A 17715-nucleotide genomic window follows, 5' to 3' on the forward strand; every position below is an offset into this window, starting at 1 on the left:
CACTTGCCTGAGCTTGGTCCATATCCATCTAAACCTGTCCTATCCATGTACCTGTCTAATAGTTTCTTAAACAATGGTATAGTCCCAGCCTCAACTACCTCCTCTGGCAGCTTGTTCCATACACACACCACCTTTTGTGTGAAAAAGTTACCCCTCGGATTCACCTTGAGAGTGGTGAATCTCTGGAACTCCCTGCCACAGAGGGTAGTCGAGGCCAGTTCATTGGCTATATTTAAGAGGGAGTTAGATGTGGCCCTTGTGGCTAAGGGGATCAGAGGGTATGGAGAGAAGGCAGGTACGGGATACTGAGTTGGATGATCAGCCATGATCATATTGAATGGCGGTGCAGGCTCGAAGGGCCGAATGGCCTACTCCTGCACCTAATTTCTATGTTTCTATGAACCTATGTCCTCTGGTCCTCGATTCCTCGACTCTGGACAAAAGACTCTGTGCATCTACCTGATCTATTCCTCTCATGATTTAGTACACCTTCATAAGATACCCCCTCATCCTCCCGCGCTCCATGGAATAGAAACCCAGCCTAGTCAACCTCTCCCAATAGCTCACCCTCTAGTCCTGGCACCATCCTCGTAAATCTTTTCTGAACCCTTTCAAGCTTGACAATATCTTTCCTATAACATGGTGCCCAGAACTGAACACAATATTCTAAACGCGGTCTCACCAACGTCTTATACAACTGCAACCTGACCTCCCAACTTCTATACTCAATACTCTGACTGATGAGGGCCAAAGTGCCAAAAGCCTTTTTGACCACCTTATCCACCAGTGACTCGACCTTCAAGGAACCATGCACATGTACTCCAAGATGCCTACCATTTTCTGCTTGGCCCGATATGCTGAGGTGATATGGCCTTTCTTCTGGCAGTTATAGCACTTGGCCATTTTGAACTGACAAAATTGGGATGAGTGCAACGATAACAACTGGCTGAACTCGACTCCCCGCCATACTTTGGTTTTGGTTTAGTGCCTCTTTGTTTGGCCATTGGCACTGCCTTGTGTGTAAATGGCCACTGCAGTCTGTGGTGGACGAAACACCCGAGCATTCTTTGATGCCATCTCCATTATGGTAGCAATCTTGCATGCTTTCACGAATGTAAGATCTGGAGTGTTCATGAGTTTGGACTGAATTCATTTATCTACTAGACCACAAACAAATTGTCGCGTAGTGCACGTCCGAAAAAGGTTCCAAAGTTATAGTGCAAAGATACGTTTTTCAAGGCAACAATGTACTCATTGATTGCCTCATTCTGCTTCTGGTTTCTAATACCAAATTTATAGCTATCTGCAATTTCCAGAGGCTTTGGGTGGAAGTGCTCCTCCAACTTCTTCATTATGTCATTGAATGGCACGTCTTTTGCCTTTATGAGCGCAAGGAGATTCACAAGTGTGTCGTACACTTCAGGACTGATCTCCGTGAGCAGAATCGCTTTCATGCATTCGCAAACGGCCTTATTTGTTTCAGTCACTATCTCTCCTTCACCACTAATCTCCATTATGTTGTTTGCCGTGAAAACCATGTTTGCTCTCTCCATATAGGAGCTGAACGGCTCTCTACTCTTGTCAAAAGTGCCAAGGTGTCGATGTAGCCCGTGAACGCTGCCATTCATGTCGTACTCTTTTTTTTTTAAGTCCGTTCAAAACCCCCAATTTCCTGTCTGTTGTGGTGTAACAATTCACCTAAAACTTAGCTGTAAAAATTCCATTCAACTTGAGGAACTCGACTAAAAAAATCTTATACAATCCCAAGGACGACATCTTGCCATGTAGACACAACATAGAGATAGCCTGACAAACTCTCGACGATTTGTTCAGCTGCTGTTTTAAACTACAGTACCCAGCATAGAAGGATCTGCGGCCTATCGCGTCCAGCTCGCAAACAACTGCGACACAACTCCGTATTTACTGTTTAAAATGTTAAACAATACTGCATGTTGCAAAATAGTCCTGCACTGTATTTAAAGGATGAGTTCACAAACTCTATCCCATCCTCGTCGCCAATTTTGTTATATTCCGGACGGCAGAATGAATAACAACTTACACGCTGGTTGCCTGGATCACGAAAGAGAGGTTTATTACCCAACATTCCATGCTTATATTGAACACCAAATCATTAACAGATACATGAATATGTATGAATACATTACACTGATAATTATTGATGTGCCGCATATTACTGATAATTTATTGTGTTATTTTTTATTGTATATTTACCTGTGGTGCATTAACATGCCTGTAAAGCTGCAGTGATTAAGACTTTTATTGTTCTATGTCCAGTGCACATGACAATTAACCACTCTTGACTGTTGAACTACTTGAACTGTTTATATTTCAATCCATTGGCCACCATTCAGGTGAGAGCCTTTAAGTGAATCTGGCCATTGTTAAATGCTGTAAATCTGGACATTGTACAGTTCATTATCTAGGATATGTGTAATGAGTCATGATTGTTCTATTACTGTATTTGTAATTCAGTGGCCTAGACAAAAATTCAATTCAGATGGAGACCTGGGAAAGTGAATCCTCAAGATCAATTTCCAGACAATGTGTCATGGCATTGCGGTAAATAAGGGATCTTTCGCTTTGAAACTTCTTGGAGGAAGCTAGTTGGGCCGCAAAGGTACTGAATGTAGACACAAGGAACTGCAGGTGCTGAACGTACTGTGATTCATCATCAAGAGAGGCTCAGTAAGACAAACTGGCCAGTTCCTGAAGCATATCACAGGCAGCCTGAGTTGGCGTGGGATTGAGAAAACCAACATGTGGGTACAAACCTATTTGATCTCATCCTCATCAACTTACCAGTTATGGATTCATATGTCCATGCCAGTAGTGATAGCAGTGACAACTACATGGTACAACTGAGAATGAAGTTCCATCTTAACACAAAGGACATATTCCATCATGCTGAATGATACTATTACTGCCCATTCAAAGGATATCTAGCAGCACACATGTCCATGACATGCTGCTCATAATTAGCAGCAACAGAATTCCACCATAATCTGTAACTCATGGTCCAGCATTTTATTTACTCTTACTAACAAGCTTGTGATGTCCAATGAGTTGTATTTGGTAGTGGTACAATGGCGCAGAGGTAGAGTTGCTGCTTTTAGAGTTAGAGTTCGATCCTGACTATGGTTGCTGTCTGTATGGAGCTTGTATGTTCTCCCTGTGACCAGTTGTGTTTTTTCCGGGTGCTCTGGTTTCCTCCCATACTTCAAAGACGTACAGGTTTGTAAGTTAATTGGTTTCTGTAAATGTAAATTGTCCCTAGTGTGTAGGATAGTACTAGTGGTACTCAGAACTGCTGTAGGTTTGGGAGCAACAGCAGCAGGAGATTAGCAAGAGATACGACTGATTGGCTCTAGCCCAAGTGGGAGGAGAGAAGTGAGTCAGAGGGGGAAAGCAGTTGAAAAGTGGAGGCCAAGGACAGGCAGACTTTACTCAGAACTGCTGTAGATTTTGGGAGCAACAACAGCAGGAGATAAGCAAGAGATATGACTGATTGGTTCTAGCCCAAGTGGGAGGAGAGAAGTGAGTCAGTGCTGGGAAAACAGTTGAAAACTGAGGAATTTGGTTTGTAAATTGGTAAATCAGGCAATTTATCAGTCAATTTAAGCAAGACTGCTCATGGGGAGCAGCAGTGAGGAGCGGCCTTGTGAGAAAAGTGTGAGCCTTTGGCTCGAGAGTCTTCGGAGAGGAGACCACGCAATACGCTTGAGAGGTAGAGACGAAAGAAGGAGAGGTCAGGCAAGCTGATTCAGTGTGATGCTTGCAGTATGTGGGAGGTCAAGGACACCGCTGGTGCTCTGGCTGCTACAAATGCGAGAAGTGCATCCAGGTAGAGCTCCTGAAGGGCCGTGTTGGGGAACTGGAGAAGCAAGTGGATGACCTCCGGTTCGTCCGAGAAACTGAGTCGTTCCTCGACAAGTCCTACAGTAAGATTGTTACACCTAAGGTACTTGAAGAGAGAAGGTGGGAGACAGTGAGAAAGGGAGGGAAGCATGGAATGCCAACGTCCCCGGGTGGTGTACCTCTTGTGAACAGGTTCACCCACTTAGAAGCTGTCGGGACAGAAGACGTGTTTACACTGAGCGGCGGACTGGCTTGCGATGCAAATAGGGCTGTTGAGCCAGAACCAAAAAGGCCTAAGGCAGGCAACACCATTGTAGTGGGAGACTCCATTGTGAGAGGTACGGACAGGGGTTTCTGCGGCAACAGACGGGATGCAAGGATGGTGTGCTGCCTTCCCGGTGCCAGGATCCAGGATGTCACGGACAGAGTGCAGAAAATCCTCAAGGGCGAAGGTGAACATCCGGAAGTGGTAGTGCATGTCGGCACAAACGATGTCGGAAAGAAGGGGATGAATATTCTGCAGCGTGACTTTAGAGAGCTCGGAAAAATGCTGAAAAGCAGGACCTCCAGGGTTGTTATCTCCGGTTTGCTTCCAGTTCCTCGTGCTGGCGAGAGCAAGAACAGGGAGATACGGGACCTGAACGTGTGGCTGAGGAACTGGTGCACGGGGCAGGGATTTAGATTCTTAGATCACTGGGATCTGTTTTGGGGTAAGGGGGAACTGTACAAAAGGGACGGATTGCATCTTAACAGGTGTGGGACCAGCATTCTGCAGGCAGGTTTGCCACTGCTACACGGGTGGTTTTAAACTGAATAAGGGGGGTGGGGTGTCGAATGGGATAGTGGAGGATGGAGTTAAAGGGAAAGGGTTTCTTAAATGTGTGAGCGTAGAGACAAGAGGGGTGTAAAATGAGGGTAGAAGCAATAGGTAGCAAGGTGAAAAGTAAAAGTGGCAGGCAGACAAAACCAGGGCAAAAATCAAAAAGGGCCACTTTTCAACATAATTGTATAAGGGGTAAGAGTGTTGTAAAAACAAGCCTGAAGGCTTTGTGTCTCAATGCAAGGAGCATTCGTAATAAGGTGGATGAGTTGAATGTGCAGATAGCTATTAATGACTATGATATAGTTGGGATCACGGAGACATGGCTCCAGGGTGACCAAGGCTGGGAGCTGAACATCCAGGGATATTCAATATTCAGGAGGGATAGAGAGAAAGGAAAAGGAGGTGGGGTAGCGTTGCTGATTAGAGAGGAGATTAACGCAATGGAAAGGAAGGACATTAGTTTGGAGGATGTGGAATCGGTATGGGTATAGCTGCGAAACACTAAGGGGCAGAAAACGCTGGTGGGTGTTGTGTACAGGCCACCTAACAGTAGTAGTGAAGTTGGAGATGGTATCAAACAGGAAATTAGAAATGCGTGCGACAAAGGCAAAACAGTTATAATGGGTGACTTCAATCTACATATAGATTGGGTGAATCAAATTGGCAGGGGTGCTGAGGAAGAGGATTTCTTGGAATGTATGCAGGATAGTTATCTAAATCAACATGTAGAGGAACCAACGAGAGAGCAGGCTATTTTAGACTGGGTATTGAGTAATGAGGAAGGGTTAGTTAGCCGTCTTGTACGTGCCCCCTTGGGCAAGAGTGACCATAATATGGTTGAGTTCTTCATTAGGATGGAGAGTGACATTGTTAATTCAGAAACAATGGTTCTGAACTTAAAGAAAGGTAACTTTGAGGGTATGAGATGTGAATTGGCCAAGATTGACTGGCAATTAATTCTAAAAGGGTTGACGGTGGATATGCAATGGAAGACATTTAAAGACTGCATGGATGAACTACAAAAATTGTTCATCCCAGTGTGGCAAAAGAATAAATCAGGGAAGGTAGTACATCCGTGGATAACAAGGGAAATCAGGGATAGTATCAAAGCGAAGGATGATGCGTACAAATTAGCCAGAAAAAGCAGCATACCGGAGGACTGTGAAAAATTCAGAGACCAGCAGAGGAGGACAAAGGGCTTAATTAGGAAAGGGGAAAATAGATTATGAAAGAAAACTGGCAGGGAACATAAAAACTGACTGCAAAAGTTTTTATAGATATGTGAAAAGAAAGAGATTAGTTAAAACAAATGTAGGTCCCTTGCAGTCAGAAACAGGTGAGTTGATCATGGGGAACAAGGATATGGCGGACCAATTGAATAACTACTTTGGTTCCGTCTTCACTAAGGAAGACATAAATAATCTGCCGGAAATAGCAGGGGATCGCGGGTCAAAGGAGTTGGAGGAATTGAGTGAATCCAGGTTAGCCGGGAAGTGGTGTTGGGTAAATTGAATGGATTAAAGGCCGATAAATCCCCAGGGCCAGATAGGCTGCATCCCAGAGTACTTAAGGAAGTAGCTCCAGAAATAGTGGATGCATTAATAATAATCTTTCAAAACTCTTTAGATTCTGGAGTAGTTCCTGAGGATTGGCGGGTAGCAAACGTAACCCCACTTTTTAAGAAGGGAGGGAGAGAGAAAACGGGGAATTACAGACCAGTTAGTCTAACATCGGTAGTGGGGAAACTGCTAGAGTCAGTTATTAAAGATGGGATAGCAGCACATTTGGAAAGTGGTGAAATCATTGGACAAATGATTACAAAAGGTAAATCATGTCTGACGAATCTTATAGAATTTTTCGAGGATGTAACTAGTAGCGTGGATAGGGGAGAACCAGTGGATGTGGTGTATCTGGACTTCCAGAAGGCTTTCGACAAGGTCCCACATAAGAGATTAGTATACAAACTTAAAGCACACGGCATTGGGGGTTCAGTATTGATGTGGATAGAGAACTGGCTGACAAACAGGAAGCAAAGAGTAGGAGTAAACGGGTCTTTTTCACAATGGCAGGCAGTGACTAGTGGGGTACCGCAAGGCTCAGTGCTGGGACCCCAGCTATTTACAATATATATTAATGATCTGGATGAGGGAATTGAAGGCAATATCTCCAAGTTTGCGGATGACACTAAGCTGGGGGGCAGTGTTAGCTGTGAGGAGGATGCTAGGAGACTGCAAGGTGACGTGGATAGGCTGGGTGAGTGGGCAAATGTTTGGCAGATGCAGTATAATGTGGATAAATGTGAGGTTATCCATTTTGGTGGCAAAAACAGGAAAGCAGACTATTATCTAAATGGTGGCCGACTAGGAAAAGGGAAGATGCAGCGAGACCTGGGTGTCATGGTACACCAGTCATTGAAAGTAGGCATGCAGGTGCAGCAGGCAGTGAAGAAAACGAATGGTATGTTAGCTTTCATAGCAAAAGGATTTGAGTATAGGAGCAGGGAGGTTCTACTGCAGTTGTACAGAGTCTTGGTGAGACAACACCTGGAGTATTGCGTACAGTTTTGGTCTCCAAATCTGAGGAAGGACATTATTGCCATAGAGGGAGTGCAGAGAAGGTTCACCAGACTGATTCCTGGGATGTCAGGACTGTCTTATGAAGAAAGACTGGATAGACTTGGTTTATACTCTCTAGAATTTAGGAGATTGAGAGGGGATCTTATAGAAACTTATAAAATTCTTAAGGGGTTGGACAGGGTAGATGCAGGAAGATTGCTCCCGATGTTGGGGAAGTCCAGGACAAGGGGTCACAGCTTAAGGATAAGGGGGAAATCCTTTAAAACCGAGATGAGAAGAACCTTTTTCACACAGAGAGTGGTGAATCTCTGGAACTCTCTCCCACAGAGGGTAGTCGAGGCCAGTTCATTGGCTATATTTAAGAGGGAGTTAGATGTGGCCCTTGTGGCTAAGGAGATCAGAGGGTATGGAGAGAAGGCAGGTACAGGATACTGAGTTGGATGATCAGCCATGATCATATTGAATGGCGGTGCAGGCCGAATGGCCTACTGCTGCACCTAATTTCTATGTTTCTAGTGTACGGGGTGATTGCTGGTTGGCGCAGTCACGGTGGGCCGAAGGGCCTGTTTCCAAACAATATCTCTAAAGTCTAAAGAGCAATGTAGCATGTTGTTAGATGCACCTGGCATATAATAGGACAAATTAATTATGTCACCCTCAACAATGGTGGAACAGTATATGAATACAAAAAACAAAGACTGTTGTATTTAATTTTAGATTTAGGGAAACAGCGTGGAAACAGGCCCTTCGACCCATCGAGTTCACGCTGGCCAACACATACTCTAGTTCTACCCTACACATATGGGACAAATTACAGAAGCCAATTAACCTACAAATCTGCATGTCTTTGGAATGTGCGAGGAAACTGGAGCATGCTGAGAAAATCCACAATGGAGAACGTACAAACTCCATACAGACAGCACCCGTAATCGGGATCAAACCCGGGTCTGGCGCTATAAGACAGTAACTTTATCGATGTGCAACTGTGCCACCCCTACTTCAGGCAGAAACTGTGATTGGATGATTCCATCACAAAAGTTTTCATTTTGGATAATCAAGTTTGGTTTGATTTGAGTGATGTTAATTAGCACTGCTTAAGCAAATATTACGAGTCCTCACAATAGCCCAGCTCAGGTGCTGTCCAGATACAATACAATACGGTTTTATTCGTCACAGTGAAATGAATTTTCCAGCAGCGGTACAATGAGAAAGAACACACAAATACACAATAAAAATTTAACACAAACATCCACCACAGCATTACTCGATGTGGTCGAAGGCACAAAAATTGGCCAGTCCTCCTCCATTTTCCACCGTGGTCGGGACCTCACCCCTCCGTAGTCGCTGCTGCGGGTGTCCAGATGAATGAAAGTCAAGGTAAGTCCTAAATCGGTGCCTCCCCTACTGGAGACCGCGGCTTCAGATTGGTGTAGGCCGCAGGCCAGCGGTCGGTGATTTAGAGTTTGCGCCGCAGCCAGAAGCACCACAGACCGCAGGGCCGGCGGTCGAAGTCGAAGCTCCTATGCTCAAGAATTAGCTGCACAAATACATCAGGAACAGTACTCCAGATTTAATTGCACGTCAAGCCAAATTCTGACAATATAGCATCTATTTACATTTAATTTGTAATTTCCAAATATTTGTTATCACTATTAGTTTTATTTTTCAATAGTGACGAATAAAATTATCAGCATTATTTTCAAAAGTGTATAATGTGAAGAGGAAAAAAATCTCAACTCTTTGCACAAATTCCTCAAAACATTCAAATTACACCATGGTCATGTACATAAATAAAATAAAATAAATTTGAAATGGGATGCAATTCATAAATTTATATTCAGCAAGGAACTTATAATAGGAAATCATTTGCATTTTCTTTTGTAAAATCTGGAAACAATCCGATAGTAATGGATCTTCTGGCATGTTAACTTGAATTAACCTCAACTTCATTTTCAGGACTCAAAAACAGAACAGTTATGCATTATTGCATTGTAAAGTTTTAATCATGGGGATGGGAGAAATTCATGTTCATTCCTGCAGAGGATGTCATTGTCCAGCAGGTGTCTCTTTGATTTTCACAATAACCTGGGATCCTACAGTCAGAAATGCAGAATGCACTGAGGTTGCTGGTAGCTGATGAAACAGATATGCTCCAAAGGTCATCTGGAAAGAACATGACTTCAGTTAAAAAGCATCCCTTTTGGTCATTCTTGAACAACAACAAGCCTCAGAGTTACTGGCACAAAATAAATTGAATTCCCTTTCCACCAAAATTCATTAACAAGAAAATCATTTTTTTCTTCTGCTCATCTGAAACATTCTATGTCTGTCTGTCTGTCTGTCTGTCTGTCTGTCTGTCTGTCTGTCTGTCTGTCTGTCTGTCTGTCTCTCTGTCTGCCTGCCTGTCTGTCTGTCTGTCTGTCTGTCTGTCTGTCTGTCTATATCTAACTGTGTGGCTGCTGGCTGGCTGCCGGCTTTCTGCCTGACTTGTGGTTGCCAGCCTGTGGGTGCTAGCCTTTGATTCGTTGCTACGCCAACGTCAGACCCACAAACGCCCTGAATTTTTCCATTTCGGTAGAGATTTCACTTTTCATTCCAAGTATCCACTCCTCATTAAATTTCATCAAGTTTATGTACACATTTTTAATAAAATCCTTCTCCCCCCCCCCACTCACTGATTTTGTCACCTCCTGCTGGCCAGCGACCATAATGGCTGCTGGCGCCCGCATCTCGCCTCAAAGACGCCATTTAAAAACAGCCGCACTGCTGATTCCTGAGCCGCTTGAGTTGGAGGACCACGTCTCCCGTGGGGGCTACGGGTAGGGAACGGCTGCGTAGGGGGAGCAGACCCAACGGGTCTGCACTTGGTCTAGTATAATATTAAAACTGTGTGTGTGTGTGTGTGTTTCTGCCTGACTTGTGGGTGCCAGCCTTTGATTCGTTGCTACGCCAACACCAGAAGCAGAAACGGCTGCTAGCGCCCGCTTCTCGCCTCAAAGACGCCATTTAAAAACAGCCACACTGCTGAGTGCTGGAATCTTATATTCGGGAACGGCTTGAGTTGGAGGACCACGTCTCCCGTGGGGGCTACGGGTAGGGAACGGCTGTGTTGGGGGAGCAGACCCAACGGGTCTAGTATTATATAGTTTTTGCATTAAGCTATTGATAATTTATTATTTTTTTCTTTCAGATTGAAGCACTTTATATCACTCCAGAAATTTGCTTGGTTATTTCCAAGCATGGGTCACATTAGTGCTTCTGATGCAATTTCCTTACCAGAGTTCAAGGGATAACATGATATATATTTTGGAACATGCAGTTGAAGTAGGACTAAGTTGTTCTGGGAGTTAACATCATCAAATACTTCCAGGAGTATTATTCGCATTGCAACACTGCATTAGAATGCTCATAAGGTATAGTCTCAATATTTTAAATTTCCGGACCCCCTCTGGCATTGAATCCACTCCCCTTCATCCTCAGATGCTTCTCTCAAATAGGTGTCCAAAATCTTCAATTTTGGATGAATTGCAACTTCCATCATAATACAAGGTCTTGGGTCTGATCCTTTAACTCCCCAATAACCTGATTCTCATATCCCATAGTTAGTTATTTAAAGGAGTAGAGAGGCAAAATACTTTGGAGCAAACTACACAAGCACATCTGAAAACGAAGAGGGCATTTTTGACAGGTTATAATCAAAGAGCAGTGGAAGGAGAGTTGAGTAGAATATAAAAGATAGAATAAAGTTGGGAGAAATTAGGAACTGTTATGACTTTTCAATGGATCATTTCTGTGTGTGCAAAATACTTCAGTTTGTTGGCTCTGGCATACAATCAATCTGTGAACAAATGTGAGTTGTTAAATATGTTCCCTTTTTTTACAAGACAACATTTACCTTTCTGTCCCTGCACGAAGACAGAGTCTGTAGGGGTTCTTTGCTTCTTTTCCCATTGCCTTGATTAATACATATCATTTGGCATCTGCTGCACAGTCCTACAATCTGCAAAATTCATGTATTAGTAACAATATTTCGTGCCATAACCTATGCTTCTTGTCCTTTATTTATCAATCAAGTGATGGGAACAAGAATTTATAGTTAAACTAGACTAAGTTGGACCCATTGGGTCCCATGTTCACACAGGAGGTCTGGTCCCCCGACGCAATATTCCACCTCTCCACCAATTCCACCTCTCCACCAATTACTTCAACCCAAACAACCATTTGCAGTGCATTTTAACTTCAACCCAAACAACCATTTGCAGGGCATTTTTACTTCAACCCAAACAACCATTTGCAGTGCATTTTTACTTCAACCCAAACAACCATTTGCAGTGCATTTTTACTTCAACCCAAACAACCATTTGCAGTGCATTTTTACTTCAACCCAAACAACCATTTGCAGTGCATTTTTACTTCAACCCAAACAACCATTTGCAGTGCATTTTTACTTCAAGCCAACCATATTTTCATTTTCAAACCGCATTAAGGGCACTCACAGTTGAGTAGACATATGTTCAGTGTTATTCAGAGCTCAGAGAGATGTGACCCTCTGGCTTCCTCCATCTTGCAGAGACTGAGTGAGGCACACCACTTCCTGGTTTTATAGTCCCTCCCCCTCCCTCCAGCAGCAGAGAGAATGGCTATTTAAAAAAAACACATTAATATCTCTCTGATTTTTCATCGATGGGAAAAATCCTCTGGTCCCGGAAGGCGGAGGGGGGCTCTGAGCGAGGTGGCCAAAAATGATGGCCATAGGTGGCGGCGTTCTCTCGGAAATCGCAGCACAATGAGCCAAAAGCGGTCAAGATCAGACTTTTAGTAATATAGATTTATGATGTTGGTTACAAATGGAAACACAAAGTGCTGGAGTATGGAAACAGACTGATGTGATGCTTACATCAAACAACCAATCAGCATGTAATTTGGTTTAGGCTGTTTTGATGGATTGGAACCACCGTCTAAACAATGTGTGAACTTTAACCGTTGAATTGGTCTCTTTGCAAGAATGTGTAAAGATACTCTTTCTGTATTTATAGTTTAAATAAATCCTGTACTGGTGAACCATTATAGAGTTTCTTCAGTTCTTACAAATTTCTGGTTTGGAGGTTAGAAACAAAAAAGCCTGTTTGGATCAGAGAATTATGAATGATATACTCAAAAGATTGATCTAACAGTCCAGAAAAATAATTATATTTACCTGAAACAAATAAGAAAGACCATCTATAATCATCTCAGCCCAGTCATCTTCCTCATACGGCCTCACTGTACTTATAACAAGGTTGGGTCGGAAACGATGGATGAGTTCCTCGGTTGTTATTGCTTCAGCAGAATTAAGATCACATGATCCACCTCTGTCACAATTATAGGATAATGCATTGGAAGTATAATTAATCATCTAGAGATTTACTGCATATAGCAGTTTCAAAAATCATGAACATTGAAAAGGAAATGGCAAAATCTGCCCAGAGTGTAACAGACGTAGCCTTCAGCAAACCGGCCACAAGTTCAACAAATTTACTAAAATCAAACATTTTTCGTATTTCAAATTACATGATGCCTATTCTTCACTAATGAAGATTTCACTATTTAACACAGTGACACATTGAAGGATTGGGGTGGGAGATTGCAACCTTCACGTGGTCCGCCCTGTTTCGACGAATGCAATTAACCTGGCGTGCACAATCAAATAAGATCAAATAGAACAAGTTGTCCTACGGCTGTGCACGCCATACGCAAGAAGTAGATTGAAGGATTTTATGATATTTTGGAATTCTACAGGCTACGTGCACAAAATATAAATATTGAACCTGTTCACATGATTAGGCATTATACATTTTATAATATGAAGCATATTTTTGTGCAGTTTGAGTAACATATTTTCTTAAGGCTGACTTTTCTCTCTCTTTTTGCTGTCAGACAACCTAGGAATGTAACAATGGTTAAAGTTAATACAGAAGAGTGATATGACTATGGGAAGGGGCTGGGAGTGAAAACAGATAAAAACTGTGCATTAAGAGCCAGTTCCAAGCCCTCAACTTGTGCGTATTTACATGTCTGAGCATCCCCATTATGGGAACCCATTAATTCCTTAAATATAACATTGGACTTTGCACAGCAGGCTCTTCAGCCAGCTATGTCTGCGCAGATCACTACATGAACAGAAGTCCAAGCACTGATCCTTGTGGAATACCTCTGGTCATGGACCTTGATTCAAAAAAAATGCTCCTCCATCACTACCTTGGTCTCATTTGACCAAGCCAATTTTGAGTGCAACTTACCAACTCACCTGAGAGCCACTTGACTTATTCTTCTGGACCAGCCTACCATGAGGGGCCTCATGCTTCACAAAAGTTCAGGTAGATAACATTCACTGCCTGACCTTTATCAATCATCTTTGTAAGATCTTATAAAAAAACCTGTATCGAATTTTAGACAGGACATCTTCGGCAGAAAGATATGCTAACTTTCCCCAATAAATCCATGCTTTATCCAAATGTAAATAAATACAGTCCCTGAGAATTGTCTCTAAAAAATTCTCAATACACACAATACCTCCTTTTTAATATCTCACCATCATCAATGCCCTTATCCTTTGTGAATACTGATGCAAACAGTTCATTAAAAACCTTGCCCATTTTTCTGCCATCATGATTACATTCCTTCTATTGTCCTGGACTGGCCCTACCCTTTCCCTAGCTACTCTCTCGCTTTTAATGAATGGATAAAATGTCTTGGGATTCTCCATAATCCCTCTTGCCAAAGACATTTCACAGCGCCTTTGAGCCCTCCTATTGCCATCTTTAAGTTATTTCCTGCATCCTTTATATTCCTTGAGGATTTTGTCTGATATCAGCCTCCAAAAAAGTTACATATTCTATTTATTTTTGACGAAAATATCTCTTTGTCATCCAATGTACCTGAATCTTGCCATCGATCTCACAGGAACATTCAAATTATGTTTCATGACTCATCATAGTGTCCACTAATTTTAATTTGTTAGGAAACCCAGAGATTATATGGTAATCAAGTGGATAGATCAAAATGTTGTTGACAAATGGATTGTAATGAAGTCACAAGGTCTCTGATATACTAAGGTCCCTGATCCCAGGGCATTTTGATTTTCAAATAAACCCAATGAAACCCTTGGTGTCCAGCATTGCATCTGCATTTTTTATTCTTTCAATTGTTTCAAATGTTGATCTATTGATTATGAGTCTTTTAGTTGCAGATCTAATGATTTCCACTTGACAGTGTAGCTTAGCTGGGCTTGATTTTTGTGGAAAACTGTGATTATCCACTTCATAGGTGGACTAAAGTTACTTAACTTTATATATTCAATTCATTAAGTATGGAATACACAGAAAAAGTTTGGCTCAGCAAACCGAGCAGAGACAGCAGATGTAAAAATAATGTCCAATACTGTCACTTCCAAAAAGGCCACTAAATAAACAGCATTAATTTAAAAATGTCATGCAAGCCTGCCCCAAATCTTCTGTCCTGTCCAGGCAAAGGAGCTGACTCTCTCTTTAGCCATGAGAAAGGAAAAATTACTGGTAAAGACAGACTTCATTTCAGAATACAACCCATATAAATGGTCAGGCTCTGGGAAGTGTAGAGCAGAGGGATCCAGGAGTGCAGGTACATAGTTTGTTGAATGTGGCATCACAAGTGGACAGGGTGGTGAAAAAAGGCTTTTGGCTCATTGGCCATCAGTCATTGAGCATATTAGTTGGGAGGTCATGTTGCAATTGTATAAGATATTGGCAAGGCCGCATTTGGAATGTGTAGGAAGGACCTGCAGATGTTGTTTTACACCGAAGATTGACACAAAATGCTGGAGTAACTCAGTGGGATAGACAGCATCTCTGGATAGAAGGACCCAGAGAGGCTGCCTGCAATTAGAGTACTGTGTTTAATTTTGGACACTATGTTGTAGGGAAGATATTGTCAAGCTGGAAAGGATGGAGAGAAGATTTGCGAGGATGTTGTCAGTACTCGAGGGCCTGATCTGTAGGAAGAGGTTGAGCAGGTTAGGACTCTATTCCTTGGGGCACAGCAGGATGAGTGGTCATTTTATAGAGGTGTATAAAATCATGAAAGGAATAGATCGGGTAGATGCACAGAGTCTCTTGCCCAGAATAGGGAAAATCCTGAATCAGAGGATATAGGTTTATGGTGAGGGGGGAAAGATTTAATAGGAATCTGAGGGGTCAATTTTTTCATGCATAGTTGTAGGTGTAAGCTGCCAGAGGAGGTAGTTATGGCAGGCACCAGCGCAACATTTAAGAAACATTTAGACAGGTACATGAATAGGACAGGTTTTGAGGGATATGGGCCAAATGCAGACAGCTGGGACACGTGTAGACGGGACGTTGACTGGTGCGGGCAAGTTGGGCCGATGGGGCTGTTTCTACACTGAAAGACTGACTCTAAATGTTTAGCGTTCACACAGCACGTAACGAGGCCCTTCGGCCACCGAGTCCCTGCCGACCATCAACCACACGCACAATCACTCACAAATGGCTCCTAGATGTTTTCTCAGATCTTGTATCAGCAGTGACACTGTATTGCCAGGTTAACAAAAGCTTTAATATCTAAAGAACATTATATTATGCAAAAAATCATATAACAGGTGTCAACTTTCTAAAGTTCTGATGGAAGAAATACAGCTACATACCCTGGACTATTATGCTGTAGTCAAACAAATCAAAATGCTGGTTTAAATTAGTTAAATTGTTACATCTGGAAAGCGAAAGAGGGTGAATACAAACATGCTTTTCTTAAAGTTTCCCATTTGAACAAATCATGTTCAACCTTAATGTTTTATTTTATTGAGGGATCATTATCTTTGCAAATTGCAGAAACCTGATCGATTTTACACCTCCCACCATGATTTCTGTAAACGCCCTGACTTTCACTTTCTGATGAAAGTGCTTTTTAAGTAAGCAATTCAGTTGACAAAGTTAGAAACCGTGGAGTGAGGCGTAATGTACTTACATGCATTGAGAATAGGTTTTCAGAGAGACAGAAGAATGAAAATAATGCATATTTTTCTGGATGGCAGGCTGTAACTTGTGGGCTACTACTAGGAATGGTGATAGCTATTGAATATCAGTTTTAGAGTGATTAGATTAAATGGGATATTTGAAAGCTTAAGAAGCAGTTTGGGGCAAAACATAGCCTAGGTCCAAGTACGTTTTATGAAAAATTGTGCTTGGAAATATTGTGTGTGTGTGTATGTGTGTGTGAGAAAGAGAGAGAGAGCGTGAGTGTGAGTGAGTGAGCGAGCGAGCGTCTGTGTCCGCGTATGGCAATCCATCAGTCAGCCTCAAATGCTAATCTGAAGAACATATCAGTTGTTAAACTTCTAAGGTAGACAAAAATGCTGGAGAAACTCAGCGGGTGAGGCAGCATCTATGCAGTGAAGGAAATAGGCAACGTTTCAGGCCGAAACCCTTCTTCAGACTGATTTTCCAGCATCTGCCGTTCCTTCTTAAACAGTTGTTAAACTTCTGTCAGGTTTATACTGTACACAGTGCCCTCCATAATTTTTGGACAAAGACCCATCATTTATTTATTTGCCTCTGTACTCCACAATTTGAGATTTGTAATAGAAAAAATCACATGTGGTTAATCACATTTTGGTTTCACCATGTAGAAATTACAGCTGTGTTTATACATATTCCCCCCATTTCAGGGCACCATAATGTTTGGGACACATGGCTTCACAGGTGTTTGTAATTACCCAGGTGTGTTTAATTACCTCCTTAATGCAGGTATAAGTGAGCTCTCTGCACCTAGTCCTTCCTCCAGTCTTTCCATCATCTTTGGAAACTTTTATTGCTGTTTATCAACACGAGGACCAAAGTTGTGCCAATGAAAGTCAAAGAAGCCATTATGAGACTAGGCAACAGGAATAAATCTGTTAGAGACATCAGCCAAACTTGAGGCTTACCAAAATCAACTGTTTGGAACATCATTAAGAAGAAAGAGAGCACTGGTGAGCTTACTAATCGCAAAGGGACTGGCAGGCCAAGGCAGACCTCCACAGCTGATGACAGAAGAATTCACTCCATTATAAGTTACTCCGTTACAGTTTGCCAAGAAGTACTTAAAAGAGCAACCACAGTTCTGGAAAAAGGTCTTGTGGACAGATGAGACGAAGATTAACTTATATCAGAGTGATGGCAAGAGCAAGGTATGGAGGAGAGAAGGAACTGCCCAAGATCCAAAGCATCCCACCTCATATGTGAAACACGGTGGTGGGGGTGCCATGGCTTGGGCATGTATCAGGGGCTGCGGAAAAGATTTGAAAGTGGGGGGAGGGGGCTGAGCGATCACTGATCACCGGCCTCGGGGTAACCGGTGAGGGAGCGGAGCGACCGAGTGGGGGGAGGATGTGGGAGGGTGGCACATTTAATCTTTTTTGTTGCTCGACCT

The 17715-nt window shown here is 42.6% G+C and overlaps 1 long non-coding RNA gene across 1 annotated transcript; it reads right to left on the reverse strand.

The window, feature by feature from the left end:
• Window positions 1–8825: 8825 nt before the first annotated feature.
• LOC116991246 lies at window positions 8826–14609 on the reverse strand. Its single transcript, XR_004416719.1, has 3 exons — window positions 12473–14609; window positions 11171–11275; window positions 8826–9438 (listed from the first exon to the last, which is right to left on the reverse strand). It is a non-coding gene; the product is annotated as an uncharacterized LOC116991246 (long non-coding RNA).
• Between the last annotated feature and the right edge of the window lie 3106 nt (window positions 14610–17715).

This window comes from Amblyraja radiata, chromosome 2 (genome assembly GCF_010909765.2).
Source record: "Amblyraja radiata isolate CabotCenter1 chromosome 2, sAmbRad1.1.pri, whole genome shotgun sequence".
NCBI classification, from domain to species: domain Eukaryota; kingdom Metazoa; phylum Chordata; class Chondrichthyes; order Rajiformes; family Rajidae; genus Amblyraja; species Amblyraja radiata.